Source organism: Oncorhynchus masou, chromosome 23 (assembly GCF_036934945.1).
Source record: "Oncorhynchus masou masou isolate Uvic2021 chromosome 23, UVic_Omas_1.1, whole genome shotgun sequence".
Classification (NCBI taxonomy): domain Eukaryota; kingdom Metazoa; phylum Chordata; class Actinopteri; order Salmoniformes; family Salmonidae; genus Oncorhynchus; species Oncorhynchus masou.
The window spans coordinates 8,001,707-8,023,228 of record NC_088234.1 but is presented as its reverse complement, the minus strand read 5'-3'; the positions used below and the strand labels follow the sequence as shown (position 1 = coordinate 8,023,228).

Genomic DNA, 21,522 nt, shown 5'->3' with positions numbered 1-21,522 from the left:
AAATAACGACGATATAATAATGATTTGGATAGAGTAGACAGACTACTTTTCACAACAGTGAAATGTCGCCCACAGAAGGAAAGGAAAACGGACTTTTTATATTTCGGAAAAACCTCTTCAAAATGAAAACGTGACTTGAACGTCTTTTAAGAGCCCGGTCGTTAGGTTATCCTTCATTCGGAGGATAGGTTAAAGTGTTCATTTTAATTGAAGGTGAACTTGACAAAGTGTCGACACTGTGTCTTTTCTACAGGGGAAAAAAAACCAAATCGTCCCGAAGATGAGTAAGGACACCGAGATAGATATGAAGGCTGTCGAGTTGAACTAGTTTGTCGAGGGAGAACTACGGATGACCGGCGACGGACCGGGGGCTGAGAGGAACCGGTCGAGCGTGAAGCTGGAGGTCCGAGATGAGGCTGTCAAGTTTACCGGGCTGTCGAAGGAAGAGCTCATGAAAGTTGCTGGCACACCAGGGTAAGTTAATTAAGATATGGTTGTTGTTGGTTTATACTTTAAAACAACTATTGCTAGCTAAATTAAACGTAAAGTTGCTATGAATCAATTTCAATGACAGAATCTACAATGTAACCATGTAAACGCAGCAAAAAATAAACGTCCCTTTTTCATGAACCTGTCTTTCAAAGATAATTCGTAAAAATCCAAATAACTTCACAGATCTGCATTGTAAAGGGTTTAAACAATGTTTCCCATGCTAGTTCAATGAACCATAAACAATTAATGCACCTGTGGAACGGTAGTTAAGACAGGAACAGCTTACGGTGGGCAACTAAGGTCACAATTATGAAAACGTAGGACACTAAAGAGGCCTTTCTAAAGGAAGATGCCCAGGGTCCCTGCTCATCTGCGAGAACGTGCCTTAGGCATGCTGCAAGTAGACATGAGGACTGCAGATGTGGCCAGGTCAATAAATGGCAATGTCCGTACTGTGTGACGCCGAAGACAGCACTACAGGGCAGACAGCTGATCATCCTCACAGTGGCAGACCACGTGTAACAACACCTGCACAGGATCGGTACATCCGAACATCACACCTGCGTGACAGGTACAGAATGGCAACAACAACTGCCCGAGTTACACCAGGAACCCACAACCCCTCTATCAGTGCTCAGACTGTCCATAATAGGTTGAGAGAGGCTGGACTGAGGGCTTGTAGGCCTGTTGTAAGGCAGGTCCTCACCAGACATCACCGGCAACAACGTCGCCTATGGGCACAAACCCACCGTCACTGGACCAGACAGGACTGGCAAAAAGTGCTCAACACTGACAAGTCGCGGTTTTGTCTCACCAGGAGTGATGGTCGGATTCACGTTTATCGTTGAAGGAATGAGCGTTACACTGAGGCCTGTACTCTAGAGTGGGATCGATTTGGAGGTGGAGGGTCCATCATGGTCTGGGGCGGTGTGTCACAGCATCATCGGACTGAGCTTGTTGTCGTTGCAGGCAATCTCAACGCTGTGCGTTACAGGGAAGACATCCTCCTCCCTCATGTGGTGCCCTTCCTGCAGGCTCATCCTGACAGGACCCTCCAGCATGACAACGCCACCAGCCATACTGCTCGTTCTGTGCGTGATTTCCTGCAAGACAGAAATGTCAGTGTTCTGCCATGGCCAGCGAAGAGCCCTGATCTCAATCCCATTGAGCACGTCTGGGACCTGTTGGATCGAAGAGTAGGGCTAGGGCCACTCCCCCCAGAAATGTCCGGGAACTTGCAGGTGCCTTGGTGGAAGAGTGGGGTGACATCTCACAGCAAGAACTGGCAAATCTAGTGCAGTCCATGAGGAGGAGATGCACTGCAGTACTTAATGCAGCTGGTGGCCACAACAGATTCTGACTGTGACTTTTGATATTCTACAATTGACATTTATTTCACTCGATTAAAGCGTTGGGCCAATAACCAAATGTTTTCTGATTCGAATACTCAAGTAGACAAGGTGAAAAATGTGCCCTTGAGCAAGGCACTCACCCCTCATTTGCTACAGGGGCATTATGCTACTGAACCTATCCAGTCTGTGACAACTTTGTTTGTAATTTTCCCCTCGAGGTGGTTGAGGACTGGCTGGGTTCTCCTGATTCTGTTCTGGTTGTGGGGATACATATAATTAGAGTTAAGTGTGTTGTTCAGGGCGACGTACAGTCGCTACTTGTTACTACTGTCTGTGCCCCTGAACAAGACACTTAACTCTAATTACTACTGTCTGTGCCCCTGAACAAGACACTTAACTCTAATTACTACTGTCTGTGCCCCTGAACAAGACACGTAACTCTAATTACTACTGTACATCACCCTGAACAAGACACTTAACTCTAATTACTACTGTCTGTGCCCCTGAACAAGACACTTAACTCTAATTACTACTGTCTGTGCCCCTGAACAAGACACTTAACTCTAATTATTACTGTCTGTGCCCCTGAACAAGACACTTAACTCTAATTACTACTGTCTGTGCCCCTGAACAAGACACTTAACTCTAATTACTACTGTCTGTGCCCCTGAACAAGACACTTAACTCTAATTACTACTGTCTGTGCCCCTGAACAAGACACTTAACTCTACTACTGTCTGTGCCCCTGAACAAGACACTTAACTCTAATTACTACTGTCTGTGCCCCTGAACAAGACACTTAACTCTAATTACTACTGTCTGTGCCCCTGAACAAGACACTTAACTCTAATTACTACTGTCTGTGCCCCTGAACAAGACACTTAACTCTAATTATTACTGTCTGTGCCCCTGAACAAGACACTTAACTCTAATTATTACTGTCTGTGCCCCTGAACAAGACACTTAACTCTAATTACTACTGTCTGTGCCCCTGAACAAGACACTTAACTCTAATTATTACTGTCTGTGCCCCTGAACAAGACACTTAACTCTAATTACTACTGTCTGTGCCCCTGAACAAGACACTTAACTCTAATTACTACTGTCTGTGCCCCTGAACAAGACACTTAACTCTAATTACTACTGTCTGTGCCCCTGAACAAGACACTTAACTCTACTACTGTCTGTGCCCCTGAACAAGACACTTAACTCTAATTACTACTGTCTGTGCCCCTGAACAAGACACTTAACTCTAATTACTACTGTCTGTGCCCCTGAACAAGACACTTAACTCTAATTACTACTGTCTGTGCCCCTGAACAAGACACTTAACTCTAATTACTACTGTCTGTGCCCCTGAACAAGACACTTAACTCTAATTACTACTGTCTGTGCCCCTGAACAAGACACTTAACTCTACTACTGTCTGTGCCCCTGAACAAGACACTTAACTCTAATTACTACTGTCTGTGCCCCTGAACAAGACACTTAACTCTAATTACTACTGTCTGTGCCCCTGAACAAGACACTTAACTCTAATTACTACTGTCTGTGCCCCTGAACAAGACACTTAACTCTAATTACTGTCTGTGCCCCTGAACAAGACACTTAACTCTAATTACTACTGTCTGTGCCCCTGAACAAGACACTTAACTCTAATTACTACTGTCTGTGCCCCTGAACAAGACACTTAACTCTAATTACTACTGTCTGTGCCCCTGAACAAGACACTTAACTCTAATTACTACTGTCTGTGCCCCTGAACAAGACACTTAACTCTAATTACTACTGTCTGTGCCCCTGAACAAGACACTTAACTCTAATTACTACTGTCTGTGCCCCTGAACAAGACACTTAACTCTAATTACTACTGTCTGTGCCCCTGAACAAGACACTTAACTCTAATTACTACTGTCTGTGCCCCTGAACAAGACACTTAACTCTAATTACTACTGTCTGTGCCCCTGAACAAGACACTTAACTCTAATTACTACTGTCTGTGCCCCTGAACAAGACACTTAACTCTAATTACTACTGTCTGTGCCCCTGAACAAGACACTTAACTCTAATTACTACTGTCTGTGCCCCTGAACAAGACTTAACTCTAATTACTACTGTCTGAACAAGACATTAACTCTACTGTCTGTGCCCCTGAACAAGACACTTAACTCTAATTACTACTGTCTGTGCCCCTGAACAAGACACTTAACTCTAATTACTACTGTCTGTGCCCCTGAACAAGACACTTAACTCTAATTACTACTGTCTGTGCCCCTGAACAAGACACTTAACTCTAATTACTACTGTCTGTGCCCCTGAACAAGACACTTAACTCTAATTACTACTGTCTGTGCCCCTGAACAAGACACTTAACTCTAATTACTACTGTCTGTGCCCCTGAACAAGACACTTAACTCTAATTACTACTGTCTGTGCCCCTGAACAAGACACTTAACTCTAATTACTACTGTCTGTGCCCCTGAACAAGACACTTAACTCTAATTACTACTGTCTGTGCCCCTGAACAAGACACTTAACTCTAATTACTACTGTCTGTGCCCCTGAACAAGACACTTAACTCTAATTACTACTGTCTGTGCCCCTGAACAAGACACTTAACTCTAATTACTACTGTCTGTGCCCCTGAACAAGACACTTAACTCTAATTACTACTGTCTGTGCCCCTGAACAAGACACTTAACTCTAATTACTACTGTCTGTGCCCCTGAACAAGACACTTAACTCTAATTACTACTGTCTGTGCCCCTGAACAAGACACTTAACTCTAATTACTACTGTCTGTGCCCCTGAACAAGACACTTAACTCTAATTACTACTGTCTGTGCCCCTGAACAAGACACTTAACTCTAATTACTACTGTGCCCCTGAACAAGACACTTAACTCTAATTACTACTGTCTGTGCCCCTGAACAAGACACTTAACTCTAATTACTACTGTCTGTGCCCCTGAACAAGACACTTAACTCTAATTACTACTGTCTGTGCCCCTGAACAAGACACTTAACTCTAATTACTACTGTCTGTGCCCCTGAACAAGACACTTAACTCTAATTACTACTGTCTGTGCCCCTGAACAAGACACTCTATTACTGAACAAGACTAACTTACTACTGTCTGTGCCCCTGAACAAGACACTTAACTCTAATTACTACTGTCTGTGCCCCTGAACAAGACACTTAACTCTAATTACTACTGTCTGTGCCCCTGAACAAGACACTTAACTCTAATTACTACTGTCTGTGCCCCTGAACAAGACACTTAACTCTAATTACTACTGTCTGTGCCCCTGAACAAGACACTTAACTCTAATTACTACTGTCTGTGCCCCTGAACAAGACACTTAACTCTAATTACTACTGTCTGTGCCCCTGAACAAGACACTTAACTCTAATTACTACTGTCTGTGCCCCTGAACAAGACACTTAACTCTAATTACTACTGTCTGTGCCCCTGAACAAGACACTTAACTCTAATTACTACTGTCTGTGCCCCTGAACAAGACACTTAACTCTAATTACTACTGTCTGTGCCCCTGAACAAGACACTTAACTCTAATTACTACTGTCTGTGCCCCTGAACAAGACACTTAACTCTAATTACTACTGTCTGTGCCCCTGAACAAGACACTTAACTCTAATTACTACTGTCTGTGCCCCTGAACAAGCTAATTACTACTGTCTGTGAACAAGACACTTAACTCTAATTACTACTGTCTGTGCCCCTGAACAAGACACTTAACTCTAATTACTACTGTCTGTGCCCCTGAACAAGACACTTAACTCTAATTACTACTGTCTGTGCCCCTGAACAAGACACTTAACTCTAGTTACTACTGTCTGTGCCCCTGAACAAGACACTTAACTCTAGTTACTACTGTCTGTGCCCCTGAACAAGACACTTAACTCTAGTTACTACTGTCTGTGCCCCTGAACAAGACACTTAACTCTAATTACTACTGTCTGTGCCCCTGAACAAGACACTTAACTCTAATTACTGTCTGTCTGAACAAGTGCTCCCTGAACAAGACACTTAACTCTAATTACTACTGTCTGTGCCCCTGAACAAGACACTTAACTCTAATTACTACTGTCTGTGCCCCTGAACAAGACACTTAACTCTAATTACTACTGTCTGTGCCCCTGAACAAGACACTTAACTCTAATTACTACTGTCTGTGCCCCTGAACAAGACACTTAACTCTAATTACTACTGTCTGTGCCCCTGAACAAGACACTTAACTCTAATTACTACTGTCTGTGCCCCTGAACAAGACACTTAACTCTAATTACTACTGTCTGTGCCCCTGAACAAGACACTTAACTCTAATTACTACTGTCTGTGCCCCTGAACAAGACACTTAACTCTAATTACTACTGTCTGTGCCCCTGAACAAGACACTGTAACACTTAACTCTAATTACTACTGTCTGTGCCCCTGAACAAGACACTTAACTCTAATTACTACTGTCTGTGCCCCTGAACAAGACACTTAACTCTAATTACTACTGTCTGTGCCCCTGAACAAGACACTTAACTCTAATTACTACTGTCTGTGCCCCTGAACAAGACACTTAACTCTAATTACTACTGTCTGTGCCCCTGAACAAGACACTTAACTCTAATTACTACTGTCTGTGCCCCTGAACAAGACACTTAACTCTAGTTACTACTGTCTGTGCCCCTGAACAAGACACTTAACTCTAGTTACTACTGTCTGTGCCCCTGAACAAGACACTTAACTCTAGTTACTACTGTCTGTGCCCCTGAACAAGACACTTAACTCTGATTACTACTGTCTGTCCCTGAACAAGACACTTAACTCTAGTTACTACTGTACGTCGCTCTGGATAAGACCTTCTGTAGAATTACAAAAATGTAAATGTCAACAAGATTCAGTTTTTTGTAACTTGATTGTATGACACAAGGTTCCCATGTTCACGTGCTGTTTTGGCTAACAGTAAACTGATTTCAGACCCAGGGACACAGCTTCCCTTTCCTGTTAAAACACCTGACTGGTTTTGGTTTCAGACCCAGGGACACATCTTCCCTTTCCCTGTTAAAACACCTGACTGGTTTTGGTTTCAGACCCAGGGACACATCTTCCCTTTCCCTGTTAAAACACCTGACTGGTTTTGGTTTCAGACCCAGGGACACAGCTTCCCTTTCCTGTTAAAACACCTGACTGCTTTTGGTTTCAGACCCAGGGACACATCTTCCCTTTCCTGTTAAAACTGTTTTTGTTTTCCCTTCACACACGCTCGCTCTGAGTCAGTTCCTGCTCACTGAAGCACACTACCTCCTCTTTTCTATCTCTCTTATTTCTTCTACACGCTGACCTCTGACCCTTTCTTCTTCTCCTTTACTGCCCTCTTCCACTGTCTCCTTCCCCCCATCCTACCGCCTTTTCACCCTCTTTTTCTCCCCTCTTTTCTCTTCACCCCCAAACATCCTGTCACCTTCTGACCTCTACACGGCTGTGGTGAAGGATTCAGGATTCACCCCCCCCCTCTCTCTCTCTCTCTCTCTCTGTGTCTCTCTCTCTCTCTGTGTCTCTCTCTGTGTTTCTCTCTCTCTGTGTCTCTCTCTGTGTCTCTCTCTCTCTGTCTCTCTGTCTCTCTGTCTCTCTCTGTCTCTCTGTCTCTCTGTCTCTCTCTGTCTCTCTGTCTCTCTCTGTCTCTCTCTCTCTGTCTCTCTCTCTCTCTCTGTGTCTCTCTCTGTGTCTCTCTCTCTCTCTCTGTGTGTCTCTCTCTCCGTGTCTCTCTGTCTCTCTCTCTTTCCCTTTCTCTCTCTCTCCTCCCCCTCTTTCCAGGTGTTGTAAGGTACTAGCCTGCATCAGCTCAAGGTGAAAGGCCTGGTCTGTGCAGAATGATTCACATCTCCCTCTCCCTCCAGGTGTAGTGGAGGTACTAGACAGACTGAACCACCTGAAAGTGAAGGGCCTGGTTCTGGGGCCTCTTCACACTGTCCAGCAGGACCGGGTAGACACACTAAACCTGGTCTCCATGGACCCCGGGGTAGGAACTGACCAGGACCTGCTGGCTCTGCTGGACAAGGCCCACAAGAAGGGTGAGTGACTGAGGGGCACACGCCTGCTCTGCACAAGGTGGCAGCTCAAACAACCACAGTCTCTGATCTGAGGCCTGGCTGTTTGTCCCATTCAGCTGAATGGGACAAACTGTATTATAGTGTATTATAGTATTATAGAGTATTATAGTGTATTATAGAGTATTATAGTATTATAGTGTATTATAGTATTATAGTGTATTATGGTGTATTATAGTGTATTATAGTGTATTATAGTATTATAGTGTATTATAGTATTATAGTGTATTAGAGTATTATAGTGTATTATAGAGTATTATAGTGTATTAGAGTATTATAGTGTATTATAGTATTATAGTGTATTAGAGTATTATAGTGTATTATAGAGTATTATAGTGTATTAGAGTATTATAGTGTATTATAGAGTATTATAGTGTATTATAAAGTATTATAGTGTATTATAGTGTATTATAGAGTATTATAGTAGTATAGTGTATTATAGAGTATTATAGTGTATTATAGTGTGTTATTGTATTATAGTGTATTATAGTAGTATAGTGTATTATTGTATTATAGTGTATTATAGAGTATTATAGTATTATAGTGTGTTATTGTATTATAGTGTGTTATTGTATTATAGTGTGTTATTGTATTATAGTGTGTTGTTGTATTATAGTGTATTATAGAGTATTATAGTGTATTATAGTGTGTTATTGTATTATAGTGTATTATAGTAGTATAGTGTATTATTGTATTATAGTGTATTATAGAGTATTATAGTATTATAGTGTGTTATTGTATTATAGTGTGTTATTGTATTATAGTGTGTTATTGTATTATAGTGTGTTGTTGTATTATAGTGTATTATAGTGTATTATAGAGTATTATAGTAGTATAGTGTATTATAGAGTATTATAGTGTATTATAGTGTGTTATTGTATTATAGTGTATTATAGTAGTATAGTGTATTATTGTATTATAGTGTATTATAGAGTATTATAGTATTATAGTGTGTTATTGTATTATAGTGTGTTATTGTATTATAGTGTGTTATTGTATTATAGTGTGTTGTTGTATTATAGTGTATTATAGTGTATTATAGTGTATTATAGAGTATTATAGTGTATTATAGTATTATAGTGTATTATAGAGTATTATAGTAGTATAGTGTATTATAGAGTATTATAGTGTATTATAGTGTGTTATTGTATTATAGTGTATTATAGTAGTATAGTGTATTATTGTATTATAGTGTATTATAGAGTATTATAGTATTATAGTGTGTTATTGTATTATAGTGTGTTATTGTATTATAGTGTGTTATTGTATTATAGTGTGTTGTTGTATTATAGTGTATTATAGTGTATTATAGTGTATTATAGTAGATAATGGATCTGGATATTTTAATAATGATCTCCTCCGTACTGAAGAACTTGTGTTTCTGTCTGTCAGGTATATCTGTAGTGTTGAACCTGACCCCTAACCCTGGAGTTGACCCCTGGTTAAGTCCTGACCTCCTGCCTGAAGTACTGGACAATCTCAGGGTGAGACTGTGGGTGTGACATAAAAGTGATCTGTGCTATTTTTCAATATATTCTCTCTGTCCTCCGGTGGTACCTCTCTGTTTTAAACGAATACCCTTTATTATCTCTTCTCTCACTCTGTGTCTGTCTGTTAACAACCATCTCTGTCGTGTTGTACTCTAATGGCTGAGGCAACTCCTGTATGTGAAGTCTGTCTTAATACAATTCTGCTGCTAAACACTGGCTGGGTGTAGATGGCGTGGAGGTGTCCGGCCTCGCTGCTGCCAGCTCCTCTCCTGATTGGTCCAAGGTCCAGGGCGTCCTCCAGGACAACAGTACAGAACATGATGTGAAGAAGAGGTAACTTTAGGTCAAACAGGGAGAAGTTGCAGCGAGTACGAAAGGCTCTTTCAAACCAGACAAACGGATATGAAAAAAAATACACAGCCACTTTTCTAAGTTTTTCCTTTAAATCCAGGCTAACGCACACACGCACGCACGCACTCACTCTCACACACGCACACAGACACACACGCACACAGACACACACGCACACACCCACACACAGACACGCACACACACACAGACACGCACGCGCACACGCACACGCACGCACGCACTCTCACACACATGCACACACAGACACACACGCACTCTCACACTGAGAGTAGGTAGCTGCAAGGCTCACGGCTGTGTCTGAATAGTCTTTAAAAAGTACTTTTCCTCTCCATCTGTTCTGATGGTCAGAACCAGCTTTAATGCCTGTCTCAGTTGACACGTTGTTTTGATCAGTGTGGTCAGAAGCCAGACGGCTTTAGTTGGATCAGAGCTCAATACAGACTGGGGAACCAGGGAAAGGGGGAAATGCATGGACTGTCTTGTCTGGAGGCTTTCTGCCACCTGGTGGTGAAATGGAGACCCTGCAGTGGCACGGTAACACAGAGTAGTGTCCTCCCAGGAGTACTGTGGTAGTCGGTCTGTGTTCATGAAGAGGCTCCCTTGGCTACCCAGGAGTACTGTGGTAGTCGGTCTGTGTTCATGAAGAGGCTCCCTTGGCTACCCAGGAGTACTGTGGTAGTCGGTCTGTGTTCATGAAGAGGCTCCCTTGGCTACCCAGGAGTACTGTGGTAGTCGGTCTGTGTTCATGTTGTGATACAGCCTGGAATCGAACCAGGGTCCGTAGTGACTCCTCTAGCATTGAGGTGCTCCACCGCTGCGCCACTCGGGAGCCCGTTATAGAGGGCTGTTGGTCTCGTGTACTTCAATCAACATGTCATCCGACAAAATGCAGATTAGGATCCAAACCCTCCAACAGACAATGTTCTTGGTCTCTCTTCTCTCCAGGCCCAGAAGACATGTTTGTGGTTTATAAGACCCTCTCTGCCCTGAGGGGTGAAGAACGCTCCCTCCTTCACGGGGACAACTTCCCCCTCCACTCCTCCTTGTAATCCCTGGCTTTCTTGTGTCTGTGGGACCAGAGCGAGAGATACGTGATGGCGGTCAACTGGGGCTCCACCCCTGCCACTCTATACCTGGCCCTCAACCACTCTATACCTGGACCTCAACCACTCTATACCTGGCCCTCAACCACTCTATACCTGGCCCTCAACCACTCTATACCTGGCCCTCAACCACTCTATACCTGGCCCTCAACCACTCTATACCTGGCCCTCAACCACTCTATACCTGGCCCTCAACCATTCTATACCTGGCCCTCAACCACCCTATACCTGGCCCTCAACCACCCTATACCTGGCCCTCAACCACTCTATACCTGGCCCTCAACCACCCTATACCTGGCCCTCAACCACTATACCTGGCCCTCAACCACTATACCTGTCCCTCAACCACTCTATACCTGGCCCTCAACCACCCTATACCTGGCCCTCAACCACCCTATACCTGGCCCTCAACCACTCTATACCTGGCCCTAAACCACTCTATACCTGGCCCTCAACCACTCTATACCTGGCCCTCAACCACCCTATACCTGGCCCTCAACCACCCTATACCTGGCCCTCAACCACTCTATACCTGGCCCTCAACCACCCTATACCTGGCCCTCAACCACTCTATACCTGGCCCTCAACCACCCTATACCTGGCCCTCAACCACTTTACCTGTCCCTCAACCACTCTATACCTGGCCCTCAACCACCCTATACCTGGCCCTAAACCACCCTATACCTGGCCCTCAACCACCCTATACCTGGCCCTCAACCACCCTATACCTGGCCCTCAACCACTCTATACCTGGCCCTCAACCACCCTATACCTGGCCCTCAACCACCCTATACCTGGCCCTCAACCACTCTATACCTGGCCCTCAACCACCCTATACCTGGCCCTCAACCACCCTATACCTGGCCCTCAACCACCCTATACCTGGCCCTCAACCACTCTATACCTGGCCCTCAACCCCTATACCTGGCCCTCAATACCCTATACCTGGCCCTCAACCACTCTATACCTGGCCCTCAACCACCCTATACCTGGCCCTCAACCACCCTATACCTGGCCCTCAACCACTCTATACCTGGCCCTCAACCACCCTATACCTGGCCCTCAACCACTCTATACCTGGCCCTCAACCACCCTATACCTGGCCCTCAACCACCCTATACCTGGCCCTCAACCACTCTATACCTGGCCCTCAACCACCCTATACCTGGCCCTCAACCACCCAGGTATTTGGATTTTATTTCAATATCAAATCATGTTTGATTGGTCACATACACGTGCTTAGCAGATGTTAATGCGAGTGTAGTGAAACGCTTGCGCTGGGTAGTTTCCTAAGGACCCGAAACGAGGCGACCATCTGTTGGCGCCATCTTGTTATTTCAACATATTTGTCTTTTCCAAATGAGACGTGTGAGTATATCAGGAAAATCAATCAACAAAAAAAGCATGATTAAATACCATCATCAAGCTTTACATTACAATACTGACAGGATTTCTCCTCCTCTTCCCAGACCTGGGTCTTCCACAGCAGGCTAAAGTCAAGCTGAGTACAGACCCTGAAACCCTGACCGCAGACATCTCTGTCTCGCTGGATAAACTGCTGCTGGGACCAGCTGTCCTGTCGACCTTAATCTTTGTTTAGGAGGAGGCTGAAACAGAGGCCAGACTACAACAGGCCAGAGTAAGATCCTGCTGAACACAACTATTACACAGTGAGCAGAGGGACAATGCAGTAAAGATGTTTTACACCACAGAGAACGAGCCAAAGGGAATGTACGGTGTGAGTTTTAGCTGGTGATGAACAAATATGATAATATGTTAGGCCAGTGTTGAGGGTAAGATCTGATCGGTTAGGCCAGGGTTGAGGGTACGATCTGATCGGTTAGGCCAGTGTTGAGGGTGAGATCTGATCGGTTAGGCCAGTGTTGAGGGTAAGATCTGATTGGTTAGGCCAGGGTTGAGGGTAAGATCTGATTGGTTAGGCCAGGGTTGAGGGTACGATCTGATCGGTTAGGCCAGGGTTGAGGCTATAAGATCTGATCGGTTAGGCCAGGGTTGAGGGTACGATCTGATCGGTTAGGTCAGGGTTGAGGGTAAGATCTGATCGGTTAGGCCAGGGTTGAGGGTGAGATCTGATCGGTTAGGCCAGGGTTGAGGGTGAGATCTGATCGGTTAGGCCAGGGTTGAGGGTGAGATCTGATCGGTTAGGCCAGGGTTGAGGGTAAGATCTGATCGGTTAGGCCAGGGTTGAGGGTAAGATCTGATCGGTTAGGCCAGGGTTGAGGGTAAGATCTGATCGGTTAGGCCAGGGTTGAGGGTAAGATCTGATCGGTTAGGCCAGGGTTGAGGGTAAGATTTGATCGTTTAGGCCAGGGTTGAGGGTAAGATTTGATCGGTTAGGCCAGGGTTGAGGGTAAGATCTGATCGGTTAGGCCAGGGTTGAGGGTAAGATTTGATCGGTTAGGCCAGGGTTGAGGGTAAGATCTGATCGGTTAGGCCAGGGTTGAGGGTAAGATCTGATCGGTTAGGCCAGGGTTGAGGGTAAGATCTGATCGGTTAGGCCAGGGTTGAGGGTAAGATCTGATCGGTTAGGCCAGGGTTGAGGGTAAGATCTGATCGGTTAGGCCAGGTTTGAGGGTACGATCTGATCGGTTAGGCCAGGGTTGAGGGTAAGATCTGATCGGTTAGGCCAGGGTTGAGGGTGAGATCTGATCTTTTAGGTCCAGGGTTGAGGGTAAGATCGGATCGGTTAGGCCAGGGTTGAGGGTACGATCTGATCGGTTAGGCCAGGGTTGAGGGTATGAGATCTGATCGGTTAGGCCAGGGTTGAGGGTAAGATCTGATCGGTTAGGCCAGGGTTGAGGGTAAGATCTGATCGGTTAGGCCAGGGTTGAGGGTATAAGATCTGATCGGTTAGGCCAGGGTTGAGGGTACGATCTGATCGGTTAGGCCAGGGTTGAGGGTATAAGATCTGATCGGTTAGGCCAGGGTTGAGGGTAAGATTTGATCGGTTAGGCCAGGGTTGAGGGTAAGATTTGATCGGTTAGGCCAGGGTTGAGGGTAAGATCTGATCGGTTAGGCCAGGGTTGAGGGTAAGATTTGATCGGTTAGGCCAGGGTTGAGGGTAAGATTTGATCGGTTAGGCCAGGGTTGAGGGTAAGATCTGATCGGTTAGGCCAGGGTTGAGGGTACGATCTGATCGGTTAGGCCAGGGTTGAGGCTATAAGATCTGATCGGTTAGGCCAGGGTTGAGGGTAAGATCTGATCGGTTAGGCCAGGGTTGAGGGTATAAGATCTGATCGGTTAGGCCAGGGTTGAGGGTGAGATCTGATCGGCTAGGCCAGGGTTGAGGGTATAAGATCTGATCGGTTAGGCCAGGGTTGAGGGTATAAGATCTGATCGGTTAGGCCAGGGTTGAGGGTACGATCTGATCGGTTAGGCCAGTGTTGAGGGTAAGATCTGATCGGTTAGGCCAGGGTTGAGGGTATAAGATCTGATCGGTTAGGCCAGGGTTGAGGGTAAGATCTGATCGGTTAGGCCAGGGTTGAGGGTAAGATCTGATCGGTTAGGCCAGGGTTGAGGGTAAGATCTGATCGGTTAGGCCAGGTTTGAGGGTACGATCTGATCGGTTAGGCCAGGGTTGAGGGTAAGATCTGATCGGTTAGGCCAGGGTTGAGGGTGAGATCTGATCTTTTAGGTCCAGGGTTGAGGGTAAGATCTGATCGGTTAGGCCAGGGTTGAGGGTACGATCTGATCGGTTAGGCCAGGGTTGAGGGTATAAAATCTGATCGGTTAGGCCAGGGTTGAGGGTAAGATCTGATCGGTTAGGCCAGGGTTGAGGGTAAGATCTGATCGGTTAGGCCAGGGTTGAGGGTATAAGATCTGATTGGTTAGGCCAGGGTTGAGGGTATAAGATCTGATCGGTTAGGCCAGGGTTGAGGGTACGATCTGATCGGTTAGGCCAGGGTTGAGGGTATAAGATCTGATCGGTTAGGCCAGGGTTGAGGGTAAGATCTGATCGGTTAGGCCAGGGTTGAGGCTATAAGATCTGATCGGTTAGGCCAGGGTTGAGGGTAAGATCTGATCGGTTAGGCCAGGGTTGAGGGTATAAGATCTGATCGGTTAGGCCAGGGTTGAGGGTATAAGATCTGATCGGTTAGGCCAGGGTTGAGGGTACGATCTGATCGGTTAGGCCAGGGTTGAGGGTAAGATCTGATCGGTTAGGCCAGGGTTGAGGGTATAAGATCTGATCGGTTAGGCCAGGGTTGAGGGTACGATCTGATCGGTTAGGCCAGGGTTGAGGGTAAGATCTGATCGGTTAGGCCAGGGTTGAGGCTATAAGATCTGATCGGTTAGGCCAGGGTTGAGGGTAAGATCTGATCGGTTAGGCCAGGGTTGAGGGTATAAGATCTGATCGGTTAGGCCAGGGTTGAGGGTATAAGATCTGATCGATTAGGCCAGGGTTGAGGGTATAAGATCTGATCGGTTAGGCCAGGGTTGAGGGTACGATCTGATCGGTTAGGCCAGGGTTGAGGGTATAAGATCTGATCGGTTAGGCCAGGGTTGAGGGTAAGATCTGATCGGTTAGGCCAGGGTTGAGGGTACGATCTGATCGGTTAGGCCAGGGCTGAGGGTAAGATCTGATCGGTTAGGCCAGGGTTGAGGGTGAGATCTGATCTTTTAGGTCCAGGGTTGAGGGTAAGATCTGATCGGTTAGGCCAGGGTTGAGGGTACGATCTGATCGGTTAGGCCAGGGTTGAGGGTAAGATCTGATCGGTTAGGCCAGGGTTGAGGGTATAAGATCTGATCGGTTAGGCCAGGGTTGAGGGTACGATCTGATCGGTTAGGCCAGGGTTGAGGGTAAGATCTGATCGGTTAGGCCAGGGTTGAGGGTGAGATCTGATCGGTTAGGCCAGGGTTGAGGGTGAGATCTGATCGGTTAGGCCAGGGTTGAGGGTGAGATCTGATCTTTTAGGTCCAGGGTTGAGGGTGAGATCTGATCGGTTAGGCCAGGGTTGAGGGTAAGATCTGATCGGTTAGGCCAGGGTTGAGGGTAAGATCTGATCGGTTGTTTTTGTTTTCCTTTGTTTAGATTCACTATTAAAATCATTTTTTATTTATTTTTTACTTCAGTTATTTATGAAATGTTGAACTGTTGGAGTTTGAATTTGAACGTGAAAAAAAGGGTTGATTTTTTTGAATCTGTGTTCCGGCTGTTTGCAGGGCGCTTCTGCTTGAAGTTGTTCCGACTCAAAGTTGAACCGAGTAATTTTGCCTGTTGACAGCGACTCTGTTTCTGTCTCTTGTCACACAGAATAAAGGGATTCATATGTGTAGACCTTCGTCTTACGCTCTGTGTGAGAGACGTTGGCCTAACGCCACACGCTTACCGTTAACCCTTGTTGGCACGGGAGCTTTACAGGTGTGATTATGTATGTCAGAAAGAGAAGGGATCTCAAGACGGTTTCTTATGACCTTATTAAACCTCCCCCTCGATACAGGTGACTACCCACAGCCAAGATGTTTCTTATTTACTGCTATAAGGATTTGACTGTTCAGTCTGCTGTGGTGTGAAGTACTTATTTAAAAACTTGTATTTTGTGTATATCTGTGTACTTTTCTATTTAATATTTTTTTTTGACTACTTTTACTCCTGAAGAGAATAAGGTATTTTGTTTTTACTCCCTACATTTTCCCTGACACCTAAAAGTACTCATTTTGATTTCTTTGCTCCTGGACAGAAATATAGAAATGAGAAAATGGTGCCGTGTGATTTTGCCCAATAATAAGGAATGTGAAGTTATTTATACTTAAAAAAAAAACGTTTTCATACTTGAGTAAATGTGAAGTTATTTATACTTTAAAAAAAACGTTTTCATACTTGAGTAAATGTATTTTGTTTTTGACATTTACTTAAGTAGTATAAAGTAATATTTTACTGTGTGACTCACTTTTATTTCATTCATTTTTTCTAGTCCGGTATCTTTACTTTGACTCAGGTATGACAATTGGGTACTTCTCCCCCCACCTCTGGTCTCCTGTGCGCTCCGAAGTCGTATGTTTTAGATGCGGTAGTGTGTGTTCAGTGCTGGTATATGTAGAGATGAGAACTGTCACAAAACCACACGTAGGTAAAGGTTGATGTAACGATGGTGAGACGATGAGCGAGAGAAGTGCTGATACGCGTGTGCACACGTCACTACAGACCCTGGTTCGATTCCAGGCTGTGTCACAACCGGCCGTGATTGGGAGTCCCAAAGGACCGATTGGCCCGGCGTTGCCAGGGTAGGCCGTCATTGTAACTAAGAATTTTGTTCTTAACTGACGTGTGTGTGACTACTCATCTATGCCACAGATGTTGTTCACTTTGTATTATTTTGGCCGCACACTTTAACCAGATGTCGTTATTTTTTTACATTGTACACCTGTAGAAACCGTGCCACGTTGATCCTGATTACGGTGTTGTTGGGTTCTGGAGCAGGAAAGGCATTTCACTGTGCTAGTGCACGGCACACAACTTGATACTTCAAATGTGCTTTTACTTGCAGTAGTAGTGTGTGTGTGTTCAGTCACGTAGATGCAGTTGTGTGTGTGTGTGTGTGTGTGTGTGTGTGTTCAGTCACAGAGATGCAGTCGTGTGTGTGTTCAGTCACATGGATGCAGTTGTGTGTGTGTGTTCAGTCACATCGATGCAGTTGTGTGTGTGTGTTCAGTCACATGGATGCAGTTGCGTGTGTGTGTGTGTTCAGTCACATCGATGCAGTTGTGTGTGTGTGTGTGTTCAGTCACATCGATGCAGTTGTGTGTGTGTGTGTGTTCAGTCACAGAGATGCAGTCGTGTGTGTGTGTGTTCAGTCACATGGATGCAGTTGTGTGTGTGTGTGTTCAGTCACATGGATGCAGTTGTGTGTGTGTGTTCAGTCACAGAGATGCAGTCGCGTGTGTGTGTGTGTGTGTGTGTGTGTGTTCAGTCACATAGATGCAGTTGTGTATGTGTGTGTGTGTGTTCAGTCACAGAGGTGTGTGTGTGTGTGTGTGTGTGTGTTCAGTCACAGAGATGCAGTCGTGTGTGTTCTGTGCTGGCAGATGTAATGCTTTGTGTGTAAGAAATTTCCCAAAGCCACACTGAGACAAAGGCCCGTCAACCTGTGGCCTATGTTACCGTCGACAACCACAATTTACCACGGTTACCAGGATTACCACGGTTACCAGGATTACCAGGTTACCCCCTAAAGTCCCTCACATCCAATCTATTCATTATTTTCATTATCATGTACATTTATTAATGATTCATTTCATTCCAATAAGTTGACTGGTTAAAAAAAAAAAGAAGAAAAAAAAAAAAAAGACCTATCAAATAATATTGTACGATTTTAAAAATGCATATTCGAATCTTTATCATAATGATGATGCTGTGAGGTCGGTGAATTATTTTTTAAATTTAAAATTTTAATTCAACCTCTGTCTGGCGATGAAGCTTTATGAAATGATCTAGACAGAAATACACCCGCCATCAAATATTTTCTTTTGAAAGACCTCAATTGAAATTAAGATGATTATTATTAGCTATTACATTGGCCTATGTATATTTTTGGCATCTTTACATTAGTCTTTAGAGGTTATCTTAAATCGTATGTATTGAAATCCACTGTTGGGGAAGATACTCTGAAATCATATTTTACCAAGCGACCAATTTTACTTGACGAAGTTTTAAGCGACGCCAATGCAACCATTAAGCAAAAATCTAGTTTACATAACTTCAGTTACTTTTTTTGGGAAAAAAGTAGTTCATAACATCCAAACTAGTTTGTGAAATGTCCTAAGACTACAAATTACACACAAAAAAAAAATAGATCAGGTGTTAAAAGGATGTATCTTATTAAACACAGAAAACTATGTTTCACATGAGAATTAGGTCTGATGCTAAAAAATACATTTGACTTCACCCAGATCTTTGTTTAGTAATAATAATAAACCGTGTGTGTTCCAGCAGTTGGCAAAACAAGTGCTACAACTGAAAATACTACCGAGATTTGAATTCAACTACCACCAAGCTACTGCAAAATGTAGTTAAATTACAAGTTGAACTACATGTACTGTAGTTCGCTACTCCTTCACTGGTCCTCCTACAGACCCAGGTAGACCAGATCCACCCTGGATGATAAGAGCCCCAGGTAGGACTAGTTAAATTACAAGTTGAACTACATGTACTGTAGTTCGCTACACCTCAACACGGTTCAACTCAAAAGTCTTTAGATTTTTACAAAACTGCTCTGGAAATCAGCCTAAAATGTACAAAATGGCCGTCTCTGTGTCTCTTTCAGTGAAGATGATCTGGGTGACTGTCTACAGTCTTCTTAGGCTCTTGACAAAAACACTAGAGCAAGGTGCTTGCAATGCCAAGGGTCGCGGGTTTGATGTATGTACCACAGGATGACCGAAATGGAACAAACGGAATGGCATCAAACGCCATGGAATCCATGTGTTTGATGTATTCCACTCCACTCCAGTCTTTACCACGAGCCCGTTTTCCCCCATTAAGCTGCCACCAACCTGTGGTATTAACGCCATGGAATCCATGTGTTTGATTGTATTCCACTCCACTCCAGTCTTTACCACGAGCCCGTTTTCCCCCATTAAGCTGCCACCAACCTGTGGTATTAAAGCCATGGAATCCATGTGTTTGATGGTATTCCACTCCACTCCAGTCTTTACCACGAGCCCGTTTTCCCCCATTAAGCTGCCATCAACCTGTGGTATTAACGCCATGGAATCCATGTGTTTGATTGTATTCCACTCCACTCCACTCCAGTCTTTACCACGAGTCCGTTTTCCCCCATTAAGCTGCCACCAACCTGTGGTATTAACGCCATGGAATCCATGTGTTTGATTGTATTCCACTCCACTCCACTCCAGTCTTTACCACGAGTCCGTTTTCCCCCATTAAGCTGCCACCAACCTGTGGTATTAACGCCATGGAATCCATGTGTTTGATGGTATTCCACTCCACTCCAGTCTTTACCACGAGTCCGTTTTCCCCCATTAAGCTGCCACCAACCTGTGGTATTAACGCCATGGAATCCATGTGTTTGATGTATTCACGCATGACAAGTCGGGATAAAGGTGTCAGCTAAAAGCCATGTACTCTAAACTTTAAAATCCATTTACATATCAACTTTAAAAACATTTACATATCAACTTTAAAACCATTTACATATTAATTTTAAAAATCCATTTACATGTCAACTTTAAAATAATTTACATATCAACTTTAAAAACATTTACATATCAACTTTAAATTAATTTACATATCGACTTTAAATCCATTTACATATCAACTTTAAATCCATTTACATATCAACTTTAAATCCATTTACATATCAACTTTAAAAACATTTACATATCAACTTTAAATCCATTTACATATCAACTTTAAATCCATTTACATATCAACTTTTAAAGATGCAGAAATCTCTCCTCCATTTCCTGGTTGCTAAAACTATAATATTTCAGTTTATGTGACAAAATAAAGCAAGTACAGTGCAGAGAATCATTGTACCATTTTCATAACCAAAAATAAAGTATTTTCATCTGTTTGAAGCTGAAAGTAAAAGACGCAAAAAAATGAAACTTATGCTCCGGAAGCATAGAAATAGAGCACATAGAACATATATATATATATATATATATATATATATATATATATATACCGCTTCTTAGACTTGCTTTCAATGAGAATGACAGATCTATAACTCACGTTTCTATGTGAATTTGGTCACCCCCCCCAAAAAGTGACATATTTCAGCTTTAAGTATTTTTGTCTCTTTGGCTGCTGTCTGAGAGAATCGCCTGCCGCCAAGGTGAATTCCGCTAACCAAACACCCCCACATACACGCCGTGTCCCAGTCCCCGTCGGTGCGAAACCACCCCCCTGAGCGGTGCACAGTCATTGACAGCCTCTCGGTTTTACTGTGTCACTCTTCATCCTCATCATCGTCATCAGTAGCAGCAGCATCCTCATTATCATCACCATCATCTTAAGACTGAACGATTCATTGTCTCAGTGCTTCTAAAGTTGTTTTGATATTAGAACTTACAAAAATACATTTCACCATTGGGTCTAATGTTAAGAGGAAATATAAATATATATATATAATATATATACCTCTCTGTTAAGAGGTATATAAACTAATTTGCGTATTTTTAAGAGTAAGAGTATTTAAAAAAATATATATATATATATATATTTTTTAAAGTAAATGTCACAGAAGAGAGAGTGAGAGACAGACAGAGTGAGGGAGGGACAGAGAGAGAGACAGACAGAGAGTGAGAGACAGAGTGAGAGGGAGAGAGACAGACAGTGAGGGAGGGACAGAGTGAGGGACAGAGTGAGAGAGAGACAGAGACAGACAGAGTGAGGGAGGGACAGAGAGAGAGTGAGAGACAGACAGAGTGAGGGAGGGACAGAGAGAGAGACAGACAGTGAGGGAGGGACAGAGCGAGAGAGAGACAGAGACAGACAGAGTGAGGGAGGGACAGAGAGAGAGTGACGGAAAGAGTGAGAGAGAGACAGACAGACAGAGTGAGGGAGGGACAGAGAGACAGAGGCAGATAGAGTGAGGGAGGGACAGAG

General features: G+C 44.0%; 1 protein-coding gene and 1 pseudogene across 1 annotated transcript in view; both read left to right on the top strand.

Annotated features, from left to right (window-relative positions):
* Window positions 1-280: 280 nt before the first annotated feature.
* LOC135510231 (amino acid transporter heavy chain SLC3A2-like) lies at window positions 281-12,458 on the top strand (annotated as a pseudogene).
* Window positions 12,459-12,530: 72 nt separating this feature from the next.
* LOC135510230 (uncharacterized) overlaps window positions 12,531-21,522 on the top strand; it is a 44,011-nt gene continuing 35,019 nt past the window's right edge. The window contains exon 1 of the mRNA XM_064931024.1: window positions 12,531-12,570. The gene's annotated coding sequence lies outside the window, so the exon portion shown is untranslated. The remainder of the gene's footprint in view (window positions 12,571-21,522) is intronic.